We start from the raw sequence: 6,098 nt of genomic DNA, 5'->3' as shown, positions 1-6,098 counted from the left end.
AATATTATACATTTATTAATAATTTATTAAATGCATTTTTATACAAAATGAATCTGAAATACTTTTTTCAATACAATACGTTTCAACCATTACACATGCGTATATACAGTATGCTCCAATCATACCACCTTCTGAAGTGAGGCAAATGGAACGTACTCTTAATTGATCCGTGGAGTATGTTCTAACGCAACGCGAATATCTAGTCGCCATATTGGTTCCGGTGACGCGAACATATTGAAGCATGTTGGGCATGTTGGAACATGCGACGCGAACAAACCTTAAGTTGTTCATTTTGGTTATTAAGCGTTAAGCTTGGGCATATAATTGATAATTGACCGTAAATAATTCGCTTCTTGTATTAAAAATAAAAATTTATGAAATTTTAATAAATATCTGTTCAAAATGGTATTAATGAGACATTTGCTTATATTGAATAAAAATTTATTCAATAAAAAGTAATACTTTGATTTAAATATTATTTCTTAAAATAAATATTTATTGTAAGCAAATGTCCCATTAGTATTTAAACTATTTAAACAAATATTACAATTTTTTAAATTTTTTCAATGTAACATTTTTTGTCTTATAACCTTTTGATTCCTTCTCTCGAAGGTGCATTCAAGTCGTGATACTTCATTGGGAATTAGAGATATCGTGTATATATTCCCAGTCTGTGCATTTTCTAAATCAACTAGAACTTTATCTGTTAATGTCATCTTTGTATGAGTAAATTCTTTTTCTTATTTATTGTGAAACATCCAATTTCTTGTTGATAAACAAAGTCCTTTTTTTATTAGTACAAAATCGGGAAATGTTTGTAGACGTCGTATACAAGTATATTACGAGAAAATGTTAAAATGTGCACGTAATCCAACACATTCCTTAAGGGATAACGTCACCCTTGAGACTTGAAAAAAATCTATTTTTTTGTACTTAAATCATTATTTATAGATATAGAAATATGATGCAAGTATTTTTAGAACAAAACTCGAATTGTGAATTGAAGTATCATAGTATATATTAGAGCTGACTAAATGAACCGTCTCTCTACGCCGTTTCTACGTCTCTCTACTGAGCAGCTGCATTTTTTTAAAATATAGTTTTTCAAATTTGCGTGCAACGTTATTCTTACAATTTTTATCCGATTGACATAAATTTTTACCATAATCTTCTTGTATATATTTTCTTCTGAAGTACGTATACTTTTTATGAAATGTTGAAAACTCTTTTTGCAATCAGCATTTTTTAAAACATTTTTGGGACGAAAAATGTTTTTTCTATAAATAGCTACCATTTTGAAAAAATTCATGTTTTCAAAAATCCCTACTTCAGAAGCTTATTATATGTAGATAATGAACATTTTTGTTGCTTTATTCCAGGATAAATCATCTCACAAAAAACCTGCAAATATTCATGTTTTAAAAAAAGCGATTTCGCAAGAAGGCTAATGCTATTTTGTGAAAAATTATTTTTTTATTTTTCAATATATACAGTAAAGTCTTCTAAATAATTTTTAAATAAAGTTATTTATTTAAACCCACGATAAATTTCCAAACTTAGGTATTATTTTAGAGTTTCAAGGGTAGCGTTACCTCTTAAGCATTTCTCTAATCATAAAAAAACGTGTATAGATTTAATTTACTAGGGTTAGGATTGAACATGCTCATGTTTATTTTGGCCAATAAGCGCTTATTTGTGCTCACGTTTTTGCTGTCCTACCTCTATGAAATAATTTGTGAGCATAAGTATGACGTCACGGACGACGTTAGGAACGTATCTCTGCTTATACCGCCAAAGCGAACAATGTAAGCAATGCTGATAAGCGTTTAAAGCGTGTAAGCATGCAAACTGAACACAGTCTATATAATCTTTCCATCATGGTAACAGCTTATTGCAGAAAGTTCATAAGGATTAGGCGGGGAACACAGATTTTTGCATAACGCATAAAACATGAGGCATAAGAAAATTAATCGATTAGAGTCCTTTATTTCATAAAAAGGAAGGAAATAAAGGACTTGATTGATTCATTTTTTTATGCATTATGTGTTATGCGTTATGCAAGAGCCTGTGCTCCCGTCTTATCATACATGAAACGACATAAGTTACATAAGCATAGCTTAAGGCCGTTGGATCATCTAGCATAATGATATCATTGATTTATATAAGATGCTGGTCCAGCAGTTTTATGCAATGCTTATACATCATTTTATATGTCATTTTATGTATGATCGCTCTAATAAAGTATAAATGAAATTAACTATAATATAACTCATGATATAACAATTACATAACATTGATTATGTTTTTATTTATATCATAGTCATTTAATTATATCATAGTCATATGACATTTCAGCATGTTATGTAATCATTCTGTACTTTTCTGTAACTATTCAGCTATATAACATTACATTATTATAATTATTATATATAACTGTAATTTGTAGTAAGTGGGAAATTACAATTAACATATACATTACATGTAATCAATACGTTGTATTACCTGTTGCATTTTGTTTTATTACATCAATATAACAATTATATAATTGTGTTTGCTGAGCATACATTTATGCACAGTCATAAATTATCATTAAATTATCGTTTTTTAACTTATCAAAAAATTTGAAATTAAAAAGAATAAAAACAAGATTTGAACGACAACATTCCTTCTCAGAATATATTCTACGCATGAAAATACATAAATTTACAGAATTACAGGAAAATGGGAGGAAAAATATTTATCAAATCCTCTAAGTTGACAGTTTTCTCTGACAGGTTTGAATTTGTTCTTCCATACGTTTTTTCGACACCGTGTTGCGAGCACATTTTTTTCAGAATCGGCCGCTTGAGTTTGACCTCCCTCTTTTTACTCTGTGACGATATCAAAGCGTTTCCAATGCGCGCATTAATTAAATCGGAACAACTTTCTATGTACTCTATTACAGACACTCTAGTGAGAATCGAGACACAAAATCAGAAGGACGTCATGTTTCAGTCTTATCGAAAACGGTTACTAATTCTTATGTTTCTTTAATAAATGACACTTGCTCTAGGAAAAATAAGAAGAGGATCAATATGGTCAAAATTAGACTAGCAATAATTATTTTAAGATAATTAACTCAGGCCGAAGCGAAAAAAATGTCCGCTCCGACATCTTGATAAACATGATACATCCCAAAATTGCTCTCACTTTTAACGTTTTTCACTAGGAGAACTGATGCATTAAGTGTGCACTCGCCGCGGGCAACGTGTTTTTGTGCGCATGAAAACGATGCACGCTGTTACATTGAGAATCCTAGTGTCACTTTTTTGCACTTTAGTGTAAGAATTTGGCACGATGTACGCTGCATATAATAAATACTTCCATAATAAATTACGCAATATTTATGTCATCAAATGTAACGGCAACTAAACAGTATTAAACCGTATTAAGGTCGACACGTGTATTTAACTGGGAGTACAAGAAACTCGCACTTTCGACAACCTCGTACAGTGCTGCTACCACTGAACGAGTTTTTAATGCGCACTCATTGCGGCCTAGTGAAAAACGCTATTACATTCACTAACACATTAATGAACTGTAACATGGCGGCATCAATCACGAAGAACCGCTTACGTCTCGACTCTTAGTAGAGTGAGGATCTGAGCATAAGAATTGTCGTAACACTTACTTGTAAACGTAAGTAACGCACAAGCTTTTACGTATGACGTACAACTTATTGTCGTATCTCCAAGAAACATAAATCGTACGTCATACGTAGAGTCCTATATATTAAGTAAAAAGGTAGTAAAAAGAAATCCATTATTTTTGCATGAAAATAATGGATTTCTTTTTATTACACCTAATAGAGAAGAGCGACATCGCGATTTCTGATTGATATTACTCCCCACCTAATTAAAGTAGCCATATTGTGCCCGCAGTGGAGAGCATATGTTTCCTTTCTACAGCTGAACTGGTACATACACATATCTAAAATAGAGAATAAATATATAATATTTAGTATTTGACAAAAGTGAGGAAAAAAATTTTAGAACAGTCCAGTAAGAAGCCTATATTTCAATCGAAATATTAGTATAAAGAATAAGAAGATATATTTCAGTATTTGTTTCACACTTAGCTTAAGTTATAATACTATTAGCTTAAGTTATAATATTATAATTATTGTTATAAATAAACATAATTTGATTTATATTATTTTATTAATCGCTTCGTAGAACACATCTCATTCTTCATTTGTTCAATATCAGAAAGCATCACATTTAATTTATTTAAGTTTGCATCGTGTTTTATTCGTGTTTTAGACAGATAATTGTTTGTGAAGCTTTATCAATTTGGATTCTCAATTGATCGATGATTTATTTGCAGTATTATAAAGAATTTTTGGATTGCATTGATCTCTCGAATTTTTTAAAGGTTGATCCATTTTGTACTAAGAAAAATAGCTATGTCAGAAAAACTTAGTAGAAAATATAATATTTCATAACAAAAATACATATATGTATATTTACAAATGAAATATGAAATAATTAATGATAATTAAACTGATCTATATTATCTTCTTTATACATGTCATTTTTGTATTTGCGAAATACTTTCTGGCAAAATAGAAATATCAATTACAATAGTAATCATGTTATAAAAATACATAATGTTATTGCAATAATGCATTCAATAAAATTATAAAATTAATTGTATAGAATATGCCGTTTACCTTTTTGTGTAACGTATTTAATCGCTATATTATTCAACAAAAAAACACAAAAACATTAATACTTACTTAATCTCATCCTGAGATCATGGTTCATGGTTTTTATAATAGAGTAAATAGTTTCATGGGAACTGGTCAGCTGGTCAATTGGAACAGGCCAAATATGACGGTGCTGAACATGTGTTAAAGGTAGTAGTGAGAGATGAATGTCACTTCCCTCATATATAAGACTCTAGTCATACATTAAAGCGTTACTACGTCTACATCTTGAGCATTACTTACGTCTACAATTTAAGTCTCTAAGTAAGTGTTACGACAATTCTTGTGCTCAGACTCTATGGCTGGCATAGTCAGATACTCATATTTAAGATCGTCTTAAGTACAGTCTTAAGAAGTCACGAACCAATTAGAAGACTGCATTAGCAGTCTAAGACATTATTTAAGACGGTCTTGAAATAAGACTATGAATATCGGCCTACGTGCTACATGCATCAATTCAGAACGCACCCAAAATAAAATCACGATATACGTTAAAATATATCTAGTGTATTCAATGAAGCTAACAAGGCCTAAATACAGTATAATAAATACATATAATTTTTTTCTATTGAAAATAAAATTGAAACTTAAAAACCTGAAATGTGACTTGAACTTTTTATCACTACCCTAATTCTTTGCGAAGCACAATATTGCTCATAATCATTTTATTCTTATTTAACAAAGATAAAATGATATATCATTCACAATAAAATAATATATCATTTTATGGGATGCAGCTATATTGTAACATGATACAATACATTACTACTAATTTTTTCATATAATTTTCCGAACAAAGTATCCTTTTTTTACTTACAATTAGGTGTTTATATAAGAACCAATTTCAATTTCAATTATTTTTACTCTAAGGATCACAATTCTCTTCATTATTAATTACAAAATACTTGACAAAATACTTATGCAAATAAAATTAATCTTTTTCATTCACCATATTGCCACAGTAGCGCAATTCTGCTGATTTTATGTTGGCCAAAATGGAGTACGCATGCGTGAAGTATTATAAGTAAGTTGCCCCGTCTCATTTCCTCTTTTTTTATTGCTCTCTCTCTCTCTCTCTCTCTCTCTCTCTCTCTCTCTCTTTCTCTCTCTCTCTCTCTTTCTCTCTCTCTCTCTCTTTCTCTCTCTCTCTCTCTATCTATTTAAATGAGCATTTCAATGTTTCACTTAAATATTTGTCTTTCAAGCATACATGGTTCAGAGTAGAAATTTAGAGAGAAGTATTACGTGTATTATCCATTTGATGAAATGTTGTGTGAGAAACTTCGAGAGATTAATCTAATTTTTGTGAAAAAGTAATAAAGTGAAAAAGTGAACAAAAGAAATTAACATA

At 30.0% G+C, this 6,098-nt stretch overlaps 1 protein-coding gene across 1 annotated transcript in view; it reads left to right on the top strand.

Moving 5' to 3' along the window:
* Positions 1-3,927: 3,927 nt before the first annotated feature.
* The window catches only part of LOC108694204 (glutamate receptor-interacting protein 2), a 20,967-nt gene continuing 18,796 nt past the window's right edge, over positions 3,928-6,098 (top strand). Inside the window, exon 1 of the mRNA XM_018203569.1 lies at positions 3,928-3,955. The gene's annotated coding sequence lies outside the window, so the exon portion shown is untranslated. The remainder of the gene's footprint in view (positions 3,956-6,098) is intronic.

This window comes from Atta colombica, unplaced genomic scaffold (assembly GCF_001594045.1).
Source record: "Atta colombica isolate Treedump-2 unplaced genomic scaffold, Acol1.0 scaffold118, whole genome shotgun sequence".
Lineage (NCBI taxonomy): Eukaryota > Metazoa > Arthropoda > Insecta > Hymenoptera > Formicidae > Atta > Atta colombica.
Note: the sequence above shows the minus strand (reverse complement) of the source record. Positions and strands in the feature narration are given on the sequence as shown.